The 22,053-nt window shown below is 48.6% G+C and overlaps 1 long non-coding RNA gene across 2 annotated transcripts; it reads right to left on the bottom strand.

The window, feature by feature from the left end:
- Positions 1 to 5,958: 5,958 nt before the first annotated feature.
- On the bottom strand, positions 5,959 to 21,706 carry LOC307241766. 2 transcript variants are annotated; one of them, XR_013844567.1, is made up of 5 exons: positions 21,522 to 21,706; positions 20,370 to 20,540; positions 12,189 to 12,264; positions 7,750 to 7,863; positions 5,959 to 7,511 (listed from the first exon to the last, which is right to left on the bottom strand). It is a non-coding gene; the product is annotated as an uncharacterized lncRNA (long non-coding RNA). The 2 variants fall into 2 exon arrangements; XR_013844568.1 differs by lacking the exon at positions 20,370 to 20,540.
- Positions 21,707 to 22,053: the final 347 nt, after the last annotated feature.

The raw sequence follows: 22,053 nt of genomic DNA, 5'->3' as shown, positions 1-22,053 counted from the left end.
TAGGGGTCCCGGTTAGGTTTAGGGTTAGGGTGTTGAATGTTGTTCTTAGGTCTGCGTTGGAGTCAAGAAATGTATTTTCATGAACTTGCTAGACTGTTATAATGAACATATAACATTTAACATTCACGTTCACATACTATCCACCGATGATGGCAGGATGGCGATAACATTTTTTACTTATTGCAACAGCAAGAGAAATATATAAAGATTGTTTTTCTATAAAGATAAATGAATAGGCCTGTTATCGAACAGCTTGTCCATCTCTCTCGCTCTGGTGCTACAGGCCTCCTTCACCTCATTAATATTCATACCAGGTCCAGAAAACAAATACTCCAGCGGCCTGTCAGTCCTTGAGGTGAAATTTTGTCTTTTATTGAGTATTATGGAGTATTTGACTGTAACACTGTGCACTCTGTTATTCTGCTGCCGTCACTTTAAGACATAATATCAGGAAGGAGAAGAAGAATCTTTAATTGTCACACAGCACAGCACACATGCTCGACGCTGGGGGCCCTGACTGACGTTAGGTGGAGGAAACCCCATGTGAGCACGGGGAGAACATGCAAACTCCGGAGCACGGTGCCAACAGCGCCCCAGGTGGGAATGAACCCAGGCCCTTCTTGCTGTGGGGTAGAAGTGAAGTGCACTGTGCCACTGTGCCTGTTTGAACCTGTGTAGGTTTATTCTTGTTTCTTCTTAGGTTAATTGAATGTTGACTGTGGAAATGTATTGAAATTTTATTTGACTTGTTAATTTTTTTTTCTTGTCTGTCTGTCTGTCTGTCTGTCTGTCTGTCTGTCTGTCTGTCTGTCTGTCTGTCTGTCTTTACAGCAGAAGGGAAGACACGTCGTGGAAAGCCACAATTTCAAAAAGAATAAAAACTCCCAACTCCCATAAAGCTTATAGTTTTCCTGTTCAATCCACGCTCAGTGGACCATTCTGCACAGAACGAGTCTGGACTCGTTGTTTCTACGACATGAACTTGTGGTCACGTGAGGTGACTACATCACAGGATTCAACCAATTAAATAGCAGATATTTTATTTAACAGCACTTTCAGACCAGCATGTCAGCTCAAAAGTCATCACAAAAAGTGAAATTCTTCTTTATTTTTTTAACCTGTCCTGTCATCATGCTGGACATACAACACAGAGTATTTGTTCCATTGCATTGTGGACAGAGTTAGTCTGCAAGTGGAGTGCACTAAAATGGATGGAAAAATAAAGAGGCAACTGTGCATCCCTTTTTAGCATACGTTTCATGTGGTTTCACGTTGGTTCTCTGGACAACCCTTCCAATCCATACTTTCTGGCATTCATGTCAGGAATATTGGTCGCATATCTGAGATATATTATTCATCGAAAAGGTATGAAATGTGACTATGTTAATGCCAGCAGATCAGAACCAATAGCAGAATGCTTGGATGCGTCTTACTGCTGGGCACATTGGTTCTCCATGCTGTTGTTGCCGCTGATGTGGATGACCTCTACTGGCTTCCTTCTCCTCCTGCCCTCCTCCCCTGCCTTCTCTCTTCTTTGCCTTGTGTACTGCTGCTCATTCTTTGCCCCTTCCTTCTCGTTCCCTTTTGTTTCATGCTCAGTCACGTGGGAACGCGAATGGTGGGAAATGGTAACTGGAGGCTCTTCAGAGATCCTTACACACGTAGCCAAGTTCAACTCCTGCAATGAAACTCTTTATTCATCTTAAATCATCAACAACTGCTGCAGTAACTCTGTCCTGTGAGGAGCTGTGGGACGAGCAGAGCACACAACCACCAGCAACCCCCCTCTTTGGAGAACTATTTATCATGTTTGGCTCTATAAACAACTGATCATGAATACTACTCCAAGAGGAGAATCACCACGGTGAGACAAATAAACATAGAAACAAACAACATTTACATTAAAAACATTGGACGACAACATGGATTGAAAAACAGAGAATCAGGTCCAGGAAAAGTGGAAGCACAACTGGTCACGTGGCGTCTTCCTGTCATAGTTCTGACAGCAAATGAGGGAGGAAAGTAGAGGGATGCAACCAGGAGGAGCTGGGGTGTGTGGGTGAGTGTGTGTGTGTGTGTGTGTGTGTGTGTGTGTGTGTGTGTGTGTGTGTGTGTGTGTTGTGTGGAGGCTGTAGTAAGTTTCGTGGCTACGCTCGCGGATGAAATCGTTCCCACGGTGAAAGTTCGGATATTTCCAAACCAGAAGCCGTGGGTTGATAAATCCATCCGCTGCGCTCTGAATGCGCGCACGGCCGCTTACAACGACGGACTTGTATCTGGTAACATGGACAACTACAAAGCGGCGTCGTACAATCTGCGGAGGGCGGTGAAGGACGCTAAACGGACGTACAGAGACACCGTGGAGCTGCAGATGGAGCGGGGGGACACAAGACGCTTGTGGGAGGGGCTGCGAACAATAACAAACTACAAGAGCAGCTCCTCCCCAGCCACGAGTGTGGACGCCTCCCTGGCCAACCAACTGAACTCCTTTTATGCGCGGTTCGAGTCTGGCAGCAGCACCGCTAGCTCGCCGGCTAATTGGAGCTACACCGCTGGGGATGAGCGCGCACTCTGTGTCTGTGCACGAGGTCAGGAGGGCTTTGATGCGGGTGAACACCAGGAAAGCTGCGGGCCCAGACGGCATATCTGGACGAGTACTGAAGACCTGTGCTAACCAGCTAGCTCCGGTGTTCACCACAATATTCAACATCTCCCTGGCTGAATCAGTGGTCCCATCCTGTTTCAAGAGGTCCACCGTCGTTCCTGTCCCGAAGATCGCCTCTCCAACCTGCCTGAATGACTACCGTCCGGTGGCCCTCACCTCGGTGGTCAGGAAGTGTTTCGAGAGGCTGATTAAGGATTACATCTGCGCCTCCCTCCCCCGCACCTTGGACCCGTTGCAGTTCGCGTACCGGCAGAACAGATCCACGGATGACGCGGTCTCTCAGGTACTGCACACCACGCTCACGCACCTGGATGGCCAGAAGGGGGCCTATGTGAGAATGCTGTTCATTGATTATAGTTCAGCTTTCAACACCATAGTTCCCACCAGACTGGCTGTCAAGCTGATGGAGCTAGGATTGAATGCTCCGCTGTGCACCTGGATCCTGGACTTCCTCACAGGCCGCCCCCAGGTGGTCAAGGTGGGGAAGTACATGTCAAGCTCCCTCACCCTGAATACAGGATCCCCCCAGGGCTGCGTCCTCAGCCCCCTACTGTACTCCCTGTACACACATGACTGTGTGGCCAGGTCCAGCTCCAACACCATCATCAAGTTTGCTGACGACACCGTGGTCGTGGGCCTGATCACCGACTGCGATGAGAAGGCCTACCGCGAGGAGGTGGCTGACCTGTCACTCTGGTGCCAGGACAACAGCCTCCACCTGAACGTCAGCAAAACCAAGGAGCTGATTGTGGACTTTAGGCGTGGATCACAATCGAGGACGCACGCGCCCTTGTGGATTAATGGGACTTCTGTCGATAGGGTGAGCAGCTTCAGATATCTGGGAGTCCACATCACAGAGGACTTAACATGGACTGTTCACACAGACACTCTGTTGAGAAAGGCGAGGCTGCGTCTCTACCACCTCAGGCAGCTGAGGAAATTCCGGGTCTCGGTGAGGATCCTCAAGTCCTTCTACTCTGGAGCAGTGGAGAGCATCCTGACAGGCAACATCACTGCCTGGTTTGGGAACTGTACTGCCCAGGACAGGCGGGCCCTGCAGAGGGTGGTGCGTTCAGCTGAACGTACCACTGGAACTACCCTCCCCCCCTTGCAGGAGTTATACACCAGGAGGTGTAGTAGCAGAGCCCGTAGGATCATGAAGGATCCTCATCACCCCAACAACGGACTGTTTCAGCTGCTGCGGTCAGGCAAGCGCCTCCGCAGTCACACAGCGAGAACAGAGAGACTGAGACGGAGTTTCTTCCCTCAAGCCATCAGAACTGTCAACGCTGACCTCACCAGGGGTCCTAACTGAGCCATGCACTAGGCTCCACTACCTACTGTACTGTATGTAGCATACTGTACCGCATACTGTGTCACTGTTCAGGGTTGTTCGTGATGCCGTATTGCTGCGCCGTACTGTTGTATACTGTGCTGTATTATCCCAAACACTACCTCACACTATTCACATTCACATGCCACTTTAATTCACATGCCACTTTAAATGCACATATCTGTATATACATAGGCATATTCCTTCAACCTATTCCATTTTATTTCAATTTATTTTTTATTGTATTTTATTCTATATATTTTTTATCTTATTCTATGTAAGTATTCCACTTACTGTATTACGTTTTAGGAGTCAGTTAGTCGGTCTATTAGAAAGGAATTTTCTACTTTTTATTTTATTTTATTTTTGTACTTTTTCCTAGGACTTATTGTGTGCTATCACCGGGTGCGTTGCATTACATTTCACTGCATATATGTATGGAAGTATGTATATGTATGTGACAAATAAAAATCTTGAATCTTGAATCTTGAATCTTGTGTGCAGCAGACGTGCACGACAGCAGCAAGCAGCTGTTTGGCTTGAAAAACACATTTTGATGGAGTGTTTTCCAGCCACTGGGACTCGAACCTGTGACCGTTTGAATATTTAAACTACGATGATAAGATAATAATAATAACGCTAATAGAAGTTAGCTCAAATAATTATGATACAAGACACATTACCTCATGTTTAGATATAGTTACAGCCATTACCACAGAGTGTTTTAACCTGTAGTTCCTCTGACACACACACACACACACACACACACACACAATGAACTCTATTTTTAAAACTTGAGTACAAAACCAATATTTGTAGTGGTATCATAAGGGAATTTTCCTCTGTGTGTGTGTGTGTGTGTGTGTGTGTGTGTGTGTGTGTGTGTGTGTGTGTGTGTGTGTGTGTGTGTGTGTGTGTGTGTGTGTGTGTGGTGTCCACCATTGGTTCTGGTGTATTACAGTATATCGTGGCCCCTCCAAGCAGTGGAAAGGGCCCTGAAGCCCCCCAGCTCCACAGCTGCGTAGACACCCCACGGCTGCAGGAAAGCCCCGGGCAGCCTGCCCCACGGCCACAGGAGACCCCCGGCCCCCAGAGAAGCCGGAAGCCTGCGCAGCTCCCCCCCGGGCAACATAACCCAGTGCCAGGGAGCACGAGGAGACCCCGCCCCCCAGAGGCGCACACATACGACCCCCCGCCCCCCCAGTGCAGGCACAAGACGCAGGCGCAGAACCCCCGCCCTCCCCACCGATGCCAGCAGGCCGCCAGATACATGGGCCCTCCACCACCCCCGCGTCCAGGCCATCCACCGCAGAAAAGTCGCGCAGCGGGAGACAAGGCCAACGACCGCCCCCCACGCCCCAACCCACGACCCACAACAGCAAGCGGTCCCCCAGGGGCAGCGGAAGGCACCCGGTGGCGCTCTCCAGCACATCAGAAACCACCAGGGGGTCCACCTTGCAGCCCCCTGGCCCACCACGGCCCCACACACACCCACCAGCGACCCGCCACGGTGGAAAACCCCAGTGCTCAATGTGTGCTGTTGGGAATTGCAGCATCACCTCCTGCTGTCTCTCCACCCGATACAAACTTGGCGCAGACAGAGCATTAGATGGGGCATTACGCCCCCCGTGCCCATGTCCAGAACCTCCCCCTGACCGGAGACCAGATGGATGGTCCTGAATTCCACCCCCAGGGATTAATAATGCCTTCTGATCATATCATATCATAACATATCATAAAATATATATCATAGATCATTTCATATCATATCACATCATATCCTATCATATAATTTCATATCATATCATAACATCATATATAATTTAATATCATTTCATATCATATCACAACGTATGTTATATCATATCATTTCATATCGTATCTGTGGCAGTTCCTCCCACCACACGCCACTCAAGTGACGCTTTCAGGGCCCAGAGCACAGAGACATAGAAGTCGGGGTTGTAAACACCAGTTTATTGAAGAGGGTTGGTCAGTTGAAACAAGCCAGGAGCAGTTTATTGTAGAGAGGAGGCTAGCTGGAACAAACCAGGAGCAGTTTATTGTAGAGGGGAGGCTAGCTGGAACAAGCCAGGAGCAGATAGAACACGTCATGACAGGGCTCCTCTCCTGAGTGAGTGTGGGGATGGTGGTTTTACCTGCTGCTCATAACACCGACCAATGAGCAACAGGTATGCAGCCCCTCTGACCCAAACAGCTGGATCCAGGTCAGGTGTAGCTGCTCAACCACACCAACCCCACACCACAGAATCATATATCATATCATATCATTTCATATATCATATCACATTAAATCATATCATATCATAACATATCATATATCTTATCTTATCCAAAGGTTTTCATACGTTCTTATCTTTACGTGGTCGTGGTAACAAGGCTATGACGTAACTTCTCAGCCTGGATATCGAGTTATTTCGACCAGATGACAACCTCGGCCTCGGCCCCTCCCGAAAAAAACTGAAACTTTTAAGGACGTGTCAGAAATGTTGTGAACATGCTTTAAATAATGTTCCGTGTTTTTTTTTCAGATATAAAGAGGAACCTCAACTAAACCGTTGATTTGAGGCTCTGTGGGTGAGGGTTAGGGTTCCTTTAAGTTCATTTTAACTCATTTGTTGTCTTTAATACAAAGACACTTTTTTTGACACTTTGCTCCCATAAAGAACACATTGAGGAAGTACTTTGAATAACATGGTTCAAGCGTTTGCATGTCTGATACAAAACAACAATCTTTTTGATTGGATTTAGCATGACAGCTGAATCAGAATCAGTGTGAATTTTCAATTCAGTTTCACTATGAAGTTTTATTCAATGTTTGGTCGTAGACTGACTGAAAATAACATTTCAAGACAGGAAAACACTAAAAATTGTGTTTTTTTCACTGTATTTGTACAACACGTTGTCATGTCCAGGTCATGAGATCTGATAGAAAACAGGAAGTTAAGGTGTTTGTTTGTTTGTTTGTTCCAGTAGGTCAGCAGAAAGGTCAGAGGTCAAGCGGTGGGGGATGACCATCTTCAGACCATCCACTGGCCAGTGAGGAGCAAGGCATCATGGGAAACATGTTCACACCAACTCTGTTTCCAAAATGGAGGCTTGAAATACGAGCACGGCCACTTACAAGAGACTTCAGTAGATTTATTTGATTTGACTGAAAATAATGTCCAGTGTTTCTTGGTCCTTCCAACTCGTCAGGAAAAAGTGTTGTTGTGTCTCTGTGGGAAACAGGAAACAGCAGTTCATCGTTACATCTTCACTTCCTGTCTGCAGACTGAACGGGTGCGTTCATTTCCCTACTTAACGCCCCCCGTCGGCTGGGCAGCGGGCTTAGAGGCTGAGGGGGCGAGAGGTCGAGGGGCGAGGGGACGAGGGGACTAGGGGGCGAGAGGACGAGGGGGTGAGGGGATGAGCGGACGAGGGGACGAGGGGGCGAGGGGGACCCCAGGACCAAGCTGACCCACAATCCTCTGCTCCTCAAGCTCACAGGGAATCCTGGCAACAGAGGGAAGGAGGGAGGTGATGGACATGTATAAATATATAAATACATACATACAATACAAGGTCACTCGTGACAAAAAAGGTCATACATACATTCAAGGTCATCCAAGGTTATAAAATGTCATCCATCCATACACACACACACACACACTATATACTGTACATACATCAATTAGTACATACACACCATATGTATGACCTTTATTACAGCATGTATTAATGCATACAGTACCAGGTGGTGTTGCCATAGTGACCCAGACTGTCACCTGTCTGTGTAGGTGTTTGGTCGAACAATCTGTCTGTCCATTGACCTCCTGACTGAGGGAGTCTGGACCCGAAGACAGGTCTGAGAGAGAGGGAGGGAGGGAGGGAGGGAGAATCAGAATGAGTTTTGTTCACCAGGTTCATCTACACTCACAATGAATTTGTTCTGGGAGGTTTTGTGACTTCACTGCAGACAATTAGCATTAAAAAATAAAAAGTAATAATTCACTAATATTTAGCATTTCTACCCTTTTCTCAAAATAATATTTTATTAAGAATTATTAGTATGTAGTTTGTATTATTATTATTATTATTATTATTATTATTATTATTATTATTATTATTGTTATTAGATGGAGAAGATGGAGGGATGGATGGAGATACAGTGGGGCAAAAAAGTATTTAGTCAGCCACCGATTGTGCAAGTTCTCCCACTTAAAAAGATGAGAGAGGCCTGTAATTTTCATCATAGCTACACTTGGACTATGAGAGACAGAATGGGGGGAAAAGAATCCAGTAAATCACATTGCAGGATTTTTAATGAATTAATTGGTAAATTCCTCGGTAAAATAAGTATTTGGTCACCTACAAACAAACAAGATTTCTGGCTTTCACAGACCTGTAACTTTTTCTTTAAGAGGCTCCTCTGTCCTCCACTCATTACCTGTATTAATGGCACCTGTTTGAACTCGTTATCACTATAAAAGACACCTGTCCACAACCTCAAACAGTCACACTCCAAACTCCACTATGGCCAAGACCAAAGAGCTGTCAAAGGACACCAGAAACAAAATTGTAGACCTGCACCAGGCTGGGAAGACTGAATCTGCAATAGGTAAGCAGCTTGTTGTGAAGAAATCAACTGTGGGAGCAATTATTAGAAAATGGAAGACATACAAGACCACTGATAATCTCCCTCGATCTGGGGCTCCACGCAAGATCTCACCCCGTGGGGTCAAAATGATCACAAGAACGGTGAGCAAACATCCCAGAACCACACGGGGGGACCTAGTGAATGACCTGCAGAGAGCTGGGACCAAAGTAACAAAGGCTTCCATCAGTAACACACTACGCCGCCAGGGACTCAAATCCTGCAGTGCCAGACGTGTCCCCCTGCTTCAGCCAGTACATGTCCAGGCCCGTCTGAAGTTTGCTAGAGAGCATTTGGATGATCCAGAAGAGGATTGGGAGAATGTCATATGGTCAGATGAAACCAAAATAGAACTTTTTGGTAAAAACTCAACTTGTCGTGTTTGGAGGAGAAAGAAAGCTGAGTTGCATCCAAAGAACACCATACCTACTGTGAAGCATGGGGGTGGAAACATCACGCTTTGGGGCTGTTTTTCTGCAAAGGGACCAGGACGACTGATCCGTGTAAAGGAAAGAATGAATGGGACCATGTATCGTGAGATTTTGAGTGAAAACCTCCTTCCAGCAGCAAGGGCATTGAAGATGAAACGTGGCTGGGTCTTTCAGCATGACAATGATCCTAAACACACCGCCAGGGCAACGAACGAGTGGCTTCGTAAGAAGCATTTCAAGGTCCTGGAGTGGCCTAGCCAGTCTCCAGATCTCAACCCCATAGAAAATCTTTGGAGGGAGTTGAAAGTCCCTGTTGCCCAGCGACAGCCCCAAAACATCACTGCTCTAGAGGAGATCTGCATGGAGGAATGGGCCAAAATACCAGCAACAGTGTGTGAAAACCTTGTGAAGACTTACAGAAAACGTTTGACCTCTGTCATTGCAAACAAAGGGTAAATAAAAAAGTATTGAGATAAACTTTTGTTATTGACCAAATACTTATTTTCCACCATAATTTGCAAATAAATTCTTTAAAAATCAGACAATGTGATTTTCTGGATTTTTTTTCTCATTTTGTCTCTCATAGTTGAAGTGTACCTATGATTGGGGTGGGTTACGGTTGGGGTGTGGTTGGGGTGGATTAGGGTTGGGGTTGGGGTGGGGTAGGATTGGTGTGGGGTAGGCTTGGGGTGGGGTGGGGTAGGGTTGGGGTTAGGGTTGGGGTAGGTTAGGGTTGGGGTAGGGTAGGGTTAGGTCGGGTTAGGGTTGGGGTGGGGTAGGGTTGGGGTGGGTTAGGGTTGGGGTGGGTTAGGGTTGGGGTTAGGGTTGGGGTGGGTTAGGGTTGGTGTGGGGTAGGGTTGGGGTGGGGTAGGGTTGGGGTGGGACAGGGTTGGGGTGGGGTAGGGTTGGGGTGGGTTAGGGTAGGGTTGGGGTGGGGTAGGGTTGGGGTTAGGGTTGGGGTGGGTTAGGGTTGGGGTTGGGTAGGGTTGGGGTGGGTTAGGGTAGGGTTGGGGTGGGGTAGGGTTGGTGTGGGATAGGGTTGGGGTGGGGTAGGGTTTGGGGTGGGTTAGGGTTGGGGTGGGGTAGGGTTGGGGTTAGGGTTGGGGTGGGTTAGGGTTGGGGTGGGGTAGGGTTGGGGTGGGTTAGGGTAGGGTTGGGGTGGGGTAGGGTTGGGGTTAGGGTTGGGGTTGGGTAGGGTTGGGGTTAGGGTTGGGGTGGGGTGGGGTTGGTGTGGGGTAGGGTTGGGGCGGGGTAGGGTTGGGTTGGGGTGGGGTAGGGTAGGGTTGGGGTGGGGTAGGGTTGGGTTGGGGTGGGGTAGGGTTGGGGTGGGTTAGGGTTGGGGTGGGTTAGGGTTGGGGTTAGGGTTGGGGTGGGTTAGGGTTGGTGTGGGGTAGGGTTGGGGTGGGGTAGGGTTGGGGTGGGACAGGGTTGGGGTGGGGTAGGGTTGGGGTGGGTTAGGGTAGGGTTGGGGTGGGGTAGGGTTGGGGTTAGGGTTGGGGTGGGTTAGGGTTGGGGTTGGGGTGGGGTAGGGTTGGTGTGGGATAGGGTTGGGGTGGGGTAGGGTTTGGGGTGGGGTAGGGTTGGGGTTAGGGTTGGGGTGGGTTAGGGTTGGGGTGGGGTAGGGTTGGGGTGGGTTAGGGTAGGGTTGGGGTGGGGTAGGTTTGGGGTTAGGGTTGGGGTTGGGTAGGGTTGGGGTTAGGGTTGGGGTGGGGTGGGGTTGGTGTGGGGTAGGGTTGGGGTGGGGTAGGGTTGGGGCGGGGTAGGGTTGGGGCGGGGTAGGGGTGGGGGCGGGGTGGGGTAGAGAGAGGGAGACAGTCGGAGTGATATCAGTGATAACACACACACACGTGTTGCAGGAGCAGTGGTCAAATGAAAAGCAGTTTTACTGTTGATGCTGTAACTATGGCGACCTGCGTCTAACCCAGGGTCTAAACCCTGACGAGGCTCCGTTCACACAGCTCAGTACAACTGAAGGTTTTGGACGCACAGTGTAGACGTCACAGCGAGAGCGACAGCTCTGGCCTGAGGGCGGGGGATGTGTGTGTGTGTGTGTGTGTGTGTGTGTGTGTGTGTGTGTGTGTGTGTGTGTGTGTGTGTCTGTGTGTGTGTGTGTGTGTGTGTGTGTGTGTGTGTGTGTCTGTGTATGTGTGTGTGTGTGTATGTGTGTGTATGTGTGTGTGTGTGTGTGTGTGTGTGTGTGTGTATGTGTGTGTATGTGTGTGTGTGTGTGTGTGTGTGTGTGTGTATGTGTGTGTGTATGTGTGTGTATGTGTGTGTGTGTGTGTGTATGTGTGTGTGTGTGTGTGTGTGTGTGTGTGTGTGTGTGTGTGTGTGTATGTGTGTGTGTGTGTGTGTGTGTGTGTGTGTGTGTGTGTGTGTGTGTGTGTGTGTGTGTGTGTGTGTGTGTGTGTGTGTGTGTGTGTGTGTGTGTGTGTGTGTGCACGTCTCATTCTTCAGTTGAGTCGTTTACCTCTGACCCAGATTCCCTCGACATGCTGGACCCTGATTCGTCTAAACTAGTTTTCCTGAAGCTGCGTTTTTTTTTTTTTTCATAAAATTAAATGAAAAAATATTATAAATATGAAAAATAACATGATTTTTTGAAAACATGTTTTGGTGTGTGTGTGTGTGTGTGTGTGTGTGTGTGTGTGTGTGTGTGTGTGTGTGTGTGTGTGTGTGTGTGTGTGTGTGTGTGTGTGTGTGTCAGAGGAACTACAGGTTAAAACACTCTGTGGTAATGGCTGTAACTATATCTAAACATGAGGTAATGTGTCTTGTATCATAATTATTAGCGTTATTATTATTATCTTATCATCGTAGTTTAAATATTCAAACGGTCACAGGTTCGAGTCCCAGTGGCTGGAAAACACTCCATCAAAATGTGTTTTTCAAGCCAAACAGCTGCTTGCTGCTGTCGTGCACGTCTGCTGCACACACACACACACACACACACACACACACACACACACACACACACACACACACACACACACACACACACACACACACACACACACACACACACACACACACACACACACACACACACACACACACACACACACTGAACACTAAGTGAATAGTGGTGTGTGTGTGTGTGTGTACTTCTATAGAAATGGTTTCTGGCCAACAAACAGGCTGGAGAGTTGACACTGGTCATGGCGGTGACAACGTCCCGGACCTGGAGATAGATGAGAGACAGACAGACAGACAGAGACAGATAGACAGATAGACAAATAGACAAATAGACAGAGACAGATAGACAGATAGACAGATAGATAGACGGACAGATAGACAGAGACAGACAGATAGATAGATAGATGGATAGATGGATAGATGGATAGATGGATAGATGGATAGATAGACAGACAGACAGACAGACAGACAGACAGACAGATGATAGATGATTAAAAAACAAACGTCAAAGAGTAAACAGTCATTACAGTTTTCTGAACAACTGACAAACTTGTTTTTCAGTATCTTGTTTGTCTGTCTATCTATCTATCTGTCTGTCTGTCTGTCTGTCTGTCTGTCTGTCTGTCTGTCTATCTATCTATCTATCTATCTATCTATCTATCTAGTCTGAGACCGGCACCTCTTTGACGTCATCCTTCTCGTTTTCTCCAGCATTCTACCCTCCTTTACCCTCTGCTGCTGTTCTCCCATTTAAACATTTTCCTGTAAATGTTCTCTATTTTTAACCCCCCCAAACAAAACCAACTTCCCAAACTCCTTCAAAAATGTAGCCCGATGTGGATCAAACTTGGACCACGGCCTATCTGGGCTGCCCCCTATACAACTATCATTCATTCGTGTCTGTGAGTTTGACGGTTTCCAAGCACCGGACTGTTGCAGGAAGCAGAACGCAGAGTGTTTTACCCTGAAAGGAAGCAGAACGAGGAGGATCTGTGTGATGTAGGGGAAAGGTCATTGCTCAGACTCAGGATGTTTGGCCTCGTTTCCCTCCCTCCCTCTCTCTCTCTGTCTCTCTCTTTCCGGTAGGGAGAGCCCACTCAGCCTGTTTCTTAAAATGTTTAGGAAAAGTTCTGTAGCACATGGGTGAAGGTTTTAGACGGTAGGGTCAGTGCAGCTGGACAGGCTTTACGTATCACACACACTCAGTTCCCGGTTGCTAAGCAGTTCCTTTCACCCTGTGGGTTTCACCAATCATCACCTCGTCACTCTGGACCTATGCTCTGCACCCGGCACCAATTATTCTTCTTATTGGCATTTTAATGTAAAGTTGCTGCAAGACGGCATTTTCAGCAGCAGTTTTAAATTATTCTGGGACGGCTGGAGGAGCAGGAAGGGGGCCTTTAGCTTCTTGGGTCAGTGGTGGGAAGTAGGCAAAACACAAATCTGTGTCTTTTGCCAACGGTACTGTGCTCACTCCACCAGCAGGGTTAAGAGGACCAAAAACACCCTGGAGCAGGAGATCAGGGACATTGAGGGAAGCCTCCCAGTGCCCCTGCGGGTGGGAGGCTGCAGGAGAAGAGGCAGGAGCTGAGCACTTTCCTCCAGGAGAGAGTACGGGGTGCCATGGTCAGGGCTCGCTACCTCTGCATCAGGGATATGGACGCCCCCAGCTCCTATTTCTTCAACCTGGAGAAGACTGTTCAGCGGTCCAGACAGATGACCTGTCTCCGTCTTCCGGATGGCAGGGTGACCACAAGCCCGGCGGACACGAGGAAGCGGTGGGCTTCTACATCACCCTCTACAGGGTGGAGGACTGTGATTCAGAGTGTTCTGCCGAGCTTCTTCAGGGGCTGCCTCAGCTTGCGGTCGGGGAGCAGGACGCCTTGGACGCTGCCATCGGAAAGGAGGAGCTCACCTCTGCTGTGGGCCAGCTGGTGTCTGGGCGGCTCCTGGAATAGACGGTCTGTCTCCAGAGTTCTACAAGCGTTTCTGGAGCCTCAGTGGGCTCTCCCACAGAGCTCGCCTCCCGTCTTCTCCGCTTACTCAGATGATGTCAGTGTTTTCATTTACAACCAGGATGATCTCCAGAGGGTTAGTGGTTTGCATCAGAAAGCCTCGTCTGCAAAGGTAAACTGGGGAAACAGTGAGGCCTTGCAGGTGGGAAGGTGGGAGGGGAAACCAACTCCCACCACCAGGGGGGCCTGAGGTGGGAAAAGAGAGGAAGGAAGGTTTCGGGCTGGGAGCAGTACCAGATGCAGAACTGGGAGGGTGTGGTGGAGAAGGTGTGTGTCAGACTGTCCAGGAGGAAGTGGCTGCTACCCCGGTTGTCATACAGGGGGAGGTTACTGGTTGCTAATAACTTGGTTGCCTCGACCTGATGGCACCGACTGACCGTTCTGCATCCACCCAGAGGCCTGCTCGATGAGATCCAGAGGGCCATTGTCAACTTCTTCTGGTCCGGTCAGCAGTGGATCAGAGCAGCAGCCCTCGATCTGCCGGTCCAGGAGGACAAGGCCTCATTGACAGGGCATCCAGGGTCACGGCCTCTGCCTCCAGACGGTGAAGAGGCTGCTGTACAGTTTTGGACTGAGTTGGCTGGACACAGCGAAGGTGCTGCTGAGGCGGGCGGGGCGCCTCTCTTAGCAGCTGTCTTGTTGCGGACTGAGGGGATGGACTTAACAGGGCTGACTCCCTTCTATCAGTCAGTGCTGCAGTCATGGCAGGTTTTTAAGATCCACTGTGACATCACAATTGACCCTGGGATGTGACTGTTTGAGGAGCCATTGTTTGGGAACCCACTGCTGGACTCCGGCCTCATTTCACCCTTTAGCCTGTGCTCCAGCTTGCACAAGTCTGGGTGTGTCAAGCTGGGTCATCTGCTGAAGACATCCGTGTAACAGCTGATGGAGACAACGGGCATCAGATCCTCCAGACTGCTGCTTCACTGCCATTGGCCTGTTGGGCTTTTATTGACAGCCGTGCTCTGTCTGACCAATGGGACGTTGAGTGTGAGGTTGCGTGTCTTTCGCTGATGGTCTCTCCTGCTGAGCAGTGGGAGGTGGAGCAAGACAGCCTCCTGACCTTTGGTCCTCCCAAGCTCGTGGCGTTTGAGGCAGAGGGCAAGAAAGCCACCTACTATACCTGCGTCAAGGTGGCGCACCTACGCTCTCTGGCAGGGGTGCAGCTGTCAGGGTGGACCCAGTTCTTTGGCCGAAGTTACATTTACATTACATTTACATTTAGTCATTTAGCAGACGCTTTTATCCAAAGCGACTTACAATTGTTCAAACACCGACGGACGCAGCCATCAGGAGCAATTAGGGGTTAAGTGTCTTGCTCAAGGACACTACAGCATGCTAGCAGGAGGAGCCTGGGATCGAACCAGCAACCTTTGGATCACTAGACCACCAGCTCTACCACCTGAGCTACCATCCCCATAAGAAGTTTCCTCTAACGGATGCTGGCATTCTCTGTACAAGCCCCCCGTCGACAAGCCTCCAGTGGAGGTTCATGCATGGGGCAGGGGCCACAAACAGCTATCTGGCACACCTGGATCCCAGCACGGGGGCGGGATGCGTCATCTGCTCTGAGAGGGAGACGCTGCAGCAGCTGTTTGTTGTGTGTCCTGGCCTGCGGGGGCTGTTTATTGTGTGTCCTGGGCTGGGGGGGCTGTTTGTTGTGTGTCCTGGGCTGGGGGGGCTGTTTGTTGTGTGTCCTGGGCTGGGGGGGCTGTTTGTTGTGTGTCCTGGGCTGGGGGGGCTGTTTGTTGTGTGTTCTGGGCTGGGGGGGCTGTTTGTTTTGTGTTCTGGGCTGGGGGGGCTGTTTGTTGTGTGTCCTGGGCTGGGGGGGCTGTTTGTTGTGTGTTCTGGGCTGGGGGGGCTGTTTGTTTTGTGTTCTGGGCTGGGGGGGCTGTTTGTTGTGTGTCCTGGGCTGGGGGGGCTGTTTGTTGTGTGTTCTGGGCTGGGGGGGCTGTTTGTTGTGTGTCCTGGGCTGGGGGGGCTGTTTGTTGTGTGTCCTGGGCTGGGGGGGCTGTTTGTTGTGTGTCCTGGGCTAGGGGGGCTGTTTGTTGTGTGTTCTGGGCTAGGGGGGCTGTTTGTTGTGTGTTCTGGGCTGGGGGGGCTGTTTGTTGTGTGTCCTGGGCTGGGGGGGCTGTTTGTTGTGTGTTCTGGGCTGGGGGGGCTGTTTGGCTGCTGGAGCGGTGGCTTCAGGGTCTGGGGGAGAGCTTCTCCTTTAAACTCTTTGTTTTCGCTCCTGTTTACACCGTGTCAAACAAATCCGTCCATGTCCTGGTGAACAGTGTTTCGGGGGTGGCCGACTGGCCATTTGGAGAAGCAGAAGGAACGCTGTGAGGGGTCAGGGGTCAGTGGACCAGGCCCAGATGACGATTGGTCTGCTCTCAGCCGCCTCAGGGTGGAGTTTGAGTTTTACAAACTGACTGCCTCTCACCTCCCTTAAATGTAGCTGGAGTTGAGTGGCATCATCATGCGGTTGCGCAGGGCACTGTTCACAATGAAGCGCTCATCAGTGTTGGATGTGGCCAAAGGACGTCCACTTCTATGTCTTTCTGTGACTCTTCCAGTCTCTGATTCTCTGTTGCAACCTGCTGATGACACTCTGTGACACTCTAAGCTCAGTGGCCACTTCCCTCTGACAACATCCTGTTTGAAGCCTCGCAAGGTGAGGTGCTGTTGATCAGTTGTTAGGTGTCTTGGTGTCATGATGTCAAAATGTGAGCAGCATGATGAAGAAGACTGTTTAAATACCAACTCTAATTGAACCAGGACACCTATTGGTGGATTCATGGATCAAACACCTGTTGTGAATTTTGCCGTTCAGCTCCTTGTTAGAGAACAGCAAGTTGTGCAAAAAGTACTGGAACATTGAACAGTTGGACATGTGCATTCAAAAGTTTAGTGAAGGTCAAACTAAGTTCACCTGTAAAGGTTATAGTGCATTTTAACTTCATCCTGAAATTTCACCCAAAGGCAGAATATCCCTAACTTTTTGTGAGATGTGTATATATACACATTGTACATACATTATATTGTCCGCCGGTAGTGTGTGTATGGTAATTTGGTGAATGAAGGCGTGGCCGCAGACGTGTGCCTTCCAGCTCCTCTGATAAACTCTTCTCTGTCTTGTCGCCCCAACCTTGTACAAGGTTTCCCTTCCCTTGGAACAGCACTGATACTTGTGGTTGCCAAGGAACCAACGATGGTTCAGGTGTGTCTAAAGAGAGAGTTAAAATTCTGGATCATGAAGCTGATGTTTGGAATTGTTTAACTTCCTAGTTTTCCACTTCCTGCAATGTTTGTGTGTGTGTGTGTGTGTGTGTGTGTGGTGTGTGAGTTGACTAGCTTTGAGAGACATTTAGATATCAGAATGCTGGTGTCCTATGTTATCTAGGAAAATCCACGGCCACTTCAGTGATAGCAGACACACACGGCATCTGTGGCAGGGCATCCAAGCCATCACCAACGACAGGACATTTACACCAGCCTGTGGTAGCGATGCCTCCCTGTCTGATGCGCTGAACGTGTTCCACGGCCGGTTCAAAGCACAAAACCATGTGATGGCGTGGAAGAACACCCTCCCTTCTGACGACCAGGCGCTATGTCTGACCACAGCTGATGTGGAAAAGACACTGCACGGAGTCAACCCGCGCCAGGCTGCTGGCCCAGACAACATCCCCGAAAGTGTGCTCAAAGGGTGTGCAGACCAACTGGCAGATGTTCTTACGGACATCTTCAACATCTCCTTGAGCAGCGTCGCCGTCCCAACGTGCTTCAAGACTGCCACCGTTGTCCCTGTGCCCAAGAAGTCACCTGTGTCCTGCCTAAATGACCACCGCCCCCTCTCACTCACCCCCACCATCATGAAGTGCTTAGAGAGGCTGATCCTGAGGCACATAAAGGGGCTCCTGCCTCCCGCCCTAGACCTTCTGCAGTTCACGTATCGAGCCAACCGCTCCACTGATGATGCCATCGCCACCGCCCTCCACCTAGCACTCACCCACCTGGACAAAAAGGACACATACCTCCGAATGCTGTTCATAGACTTCAGTTCTGCACTCAATACCATCATCCCCCAGCACCTGACCAGGAAGCTGAGCCTGCTGGGCCTGAACACCTCCCTCTGCAATTGGATCCTGGACTTTCTGACGGGAAGACCTCAGACGGTTTAGATCGGGAACAACACCTCCAGCACTACCACACTGAGCACAGGGGCCCCCCATGGCTGTGTGCTCAGTCCGCTGCTGTTCACACTACTGACTCATGACTGCACAGCGCTACACAGCTCCAATCACATCATTAAGTTCGCCGATGACACGACCATGGTGGGTCTTATGGAAAAGAAGGACGAGTCAGCATACAGAGAGGAGGTGAAACAACTGACAACCTGGTGCAAAGTCAACAACGTGTCGCTGAATGTAGACAAAACCAAAGAGATGGTTGTTGACTTTAGGAGAGCACAGAGGGACCACGCGCCACTGGACAACGACGGCTCCCCAGTGGAGATTGTGCAGAACACCAAATTCCTCTGTGTCCACCTGGAGGAGAACTTAACCTCGTCCCTCAACACCGGCTCCACTGTAAAGAAAGCCCAGCAGCGTCTCTACTTCCTGAGGAAGCCGAGGAGAGCCCACCTCCCGCCCCCCATCCTCACCACGTTCTACAGAGGGACTGTCGAGAGCAGCCTGAGGAGCTGCATCACTGCCCGGTTCAGTAACTGCACCAACCTGGACCGTAAGAACCTGCAGCGAATAATGATAATAATAATGAGCTGAAAGGATCATTGGAATCCCTTTCCCCTCTATCTCAGACATTTACACCACACGCTGCATCCGCAAAGCAACCAGCATCGCAGAAGACCCCACCGACCCCTCACATCAACTTTACACCCCCCTCCCATCCGGCAGAAGGTACTGAAGCAAAAGGTCCCTCACACCTACACCATGCAACAGCTTCTTCCCCCGGGCCACCCCACCCCTCAACGCTCAGGTACTGATCTCAACCCCTCTGCTCTGCTGCTATATAAACTCTGCACTGTACTACTGCACTACCGTACTACTGTATTATGGTACTACCGTACTACTGTACTACTCTGACCACCACACTGTTTACCGCCTAAGAACAGTTGCCATTATCTGACCCCCCTACACACCTGGTTGTGTACTCTGCTGTATGTTGTCTACTGTCTTGCGTTGCTGTTTTGTACTTTTCCAGTGACTAGGGGGCAGGGGGCGGATCATCTGCGAATCCTCACGGCTTCACGGCTTCAAGTAAAGTTGAGCAGGTTTCAACTTTATGCAAATGACCAGCGCCAGGCGACAGCCAATACGAAGGAAGATATGCTCTCAACGGCACAGCTCCTTGGAAAATGGACGTCCCGACCATTGCATTGTTCCTATTTTTTTTAATGAAAAACATCACTTAAACTATCGATAAAACAAGGAACGCGTCATTTCATGTTTCTTCAACTGAATTGTTACGATGCCCCCCTGTGACATCATAACAAATCAGTGTCACGATAGACAGAATGCCACCGCCACTTTATATTTATACTTGTATTTTTATTGTATGGGAGGGTTTTAGGGAGGGAGGGAGTGTAATGCGAATGTTTGTAGTTCTTTTGAATGGAGAGACACTGTCATTTTGTTTTATGTGCCACATGCAATGACAATAAAGGCATTCTGAAAGAAACATTCTGAACAAGGACAATTCTTTATTTGAAGGGATGGATGGAAAGATAAATTACTTCATTTTTTTAAAGAGGTTATTTATTATCCAAGTAAACAAACTACACCAATTTAATTAAAAAATAAGTATGCACAGCCCCATCTTTCTATATAATGTATATTAAATCTTGAAAAGGAGAGACACACAGAACAGCAACGTTACATGAACATGACTCCAGGCACAGGGGACCGCACAGAGAAAAACATATTCTATGATTTCTAGACACGTTATCGTGATGGTAAACATGAAGCAAACCACGTTTGTGCTTCTACCTTTGCTAACAGAAGGTGGAGGGCAACAGGTGCTGCCTGTGTTCCAACGCTACAGACGTCCAGTGTATCAACATCACACGTTTATAGAGCCCAACGCTACACTCTGCTGGAATATTTTACAAAAGACGGTACACCCCGACGTATTGTGTGACTTGTTACATTTATTCTACATAAATAAACTTGCTTTGCCTGACAAACGAGTTGAACCCTCGATGAGGGCTTTGTTTGTATGGAACATTTCACGTTATTTACAATCATTGTGGTTATAGAACACCAGTATGCTGACATCGAAACGTCTCTCAAAGCAAGTCATTACATGACATTACATTGATCAGACGCTTTTATCCAAAGCCACTTACAATTGTTCAATCACCGTCGGACGCAGCCATCAGGAGCAATGAGGGGTTAAGTGTCTTGCTCAAGGACACTACAGCATGCTAGCAGGAGGAGCCTGGGATCCAACCAGCAACCTTTACATCACTAGACCACCAGCTCTACCTCCTGAGCTACCACCCCCACCTTAGTCACCTCTGAAAAATCACACACACACACACACACACACACACACACACACACACACACACACACACACACACACACACACACACACACACACACACACACACACACACACACACACACACACACACACCACTATGTAAATGCTTTATCTCTCAACAACAATGAACCATAATCTCAAATACAACCCAGCATAACACCCCCATTACCGCAGCATTGCTACTAAAACAAGTTACACTTTTCCGAGTTTCCTTTGAATGCAGCATCAGCTGCCGTCTGGAACCAGGCCTAATCCTGCGCCAAGCAACCGCTGAGGTTCTGTGACTTAGTACGCTGTTAATGAAATAACTTTTTATTTTACAAATTTCTGCTCTAAATGTAGATCGATATGGAACAACCTTGAACCGCAAGATTTCTGAGGAGTCCCAGTTCTAACGAGACCTCATGTCTGCGGGTTCAGGGGTTGTCGTGGGCCAGAAACTTTAATCCCGAAAAATGCCAAGGAGAAAAATAATACAAAACATCCCAATAAAAACAGGAGGCTGGACTCTAACAATAATAATAATAATAATAATAATAATAATAATAATAACCTTTATTTGTACAGGACTTTTCATATGACACGCAACTCAAAGTGCTTATCATTAATAGAAGGTGATCAAATGGTAATTCTAATACTAGTACTACTACTACTACTACTAATAATAATAATAATAATAATAATAATAAAAGAAAATGAGCAAATTAGATAATTACATAAAAAATAGGTAAATATGCTCCCTTTAATTTTTAGTTAATAGTCTCTATTAACTATGTGTTTATTACTGGTCTTGAACTTCTCCAACCACTCAAATAAATCTCAAAATAACCTTCACAATAGTTTACTGGGTGATTACCAGTTAATCACAACACAATACTTAACACGAGTGGTGACGTACTTTCTATGCGTACTTACAGTGTAATTAATTATAAAGCTGGTTATGGAGCCTTACCTTCAGAAGGGTTTCCAGGATGAAGACACCAGATCCTGTCTTTCACACGAGTCAGCTGGAGGGATGGAGGGATGATTGGATGAGTGGTTGGCTTTCATTTGTTCCTCGTCGCTGAACTAAATGTCTGCAGCAGACTGGTTCATTCCCTCCCTCTCCTTTCTCTCTCCCTCCCTCCCTTTCCGACACCCTCCTTTCCCTCTCTGTCTTGTTTTCGTTCTCTCTCAACTTCCCCACCTCTCCCCCACCCACACCTCTCTTCACGTCCTTCACCTTTCACTTCCTTCCATGTTTATTTTTATTCTTCTAATTTTAACCAGATGTTTCGACAGTAAACAGCCTCCACCCGGCCTCTCTGACTGGACCTGGCATCCCTCCATCACCTGCTCTGGTTCCTCCCTCTCCAACCACCATCTCTTTTAATGCACCACACTATCAATGGATCTCCAGTAAGTAATGGAGGACAAATCCACAATCTGTGCTCACAATCACAATTCGGCAGGTCACACATATCCGTGCAACCCGGGTAGCAACA

The sequence above is a fragment of the Zeus faber genome (genome assembly GCF_960531495.2).
Source record: "Zeus faber genome assembly, chromosome: 15".
Classification (NCBI taxonomy): domain Eukaryota; kingdom Metazoa; phylum Chordata; class Actinopteri; order Zeiformes; family Zeidae; genus Zeus; species Zeus faber.
Note: the sequence above shows the minus strand (reverse complement) of the source record. Positions and strands in the feature narration are given on the sequence as shown.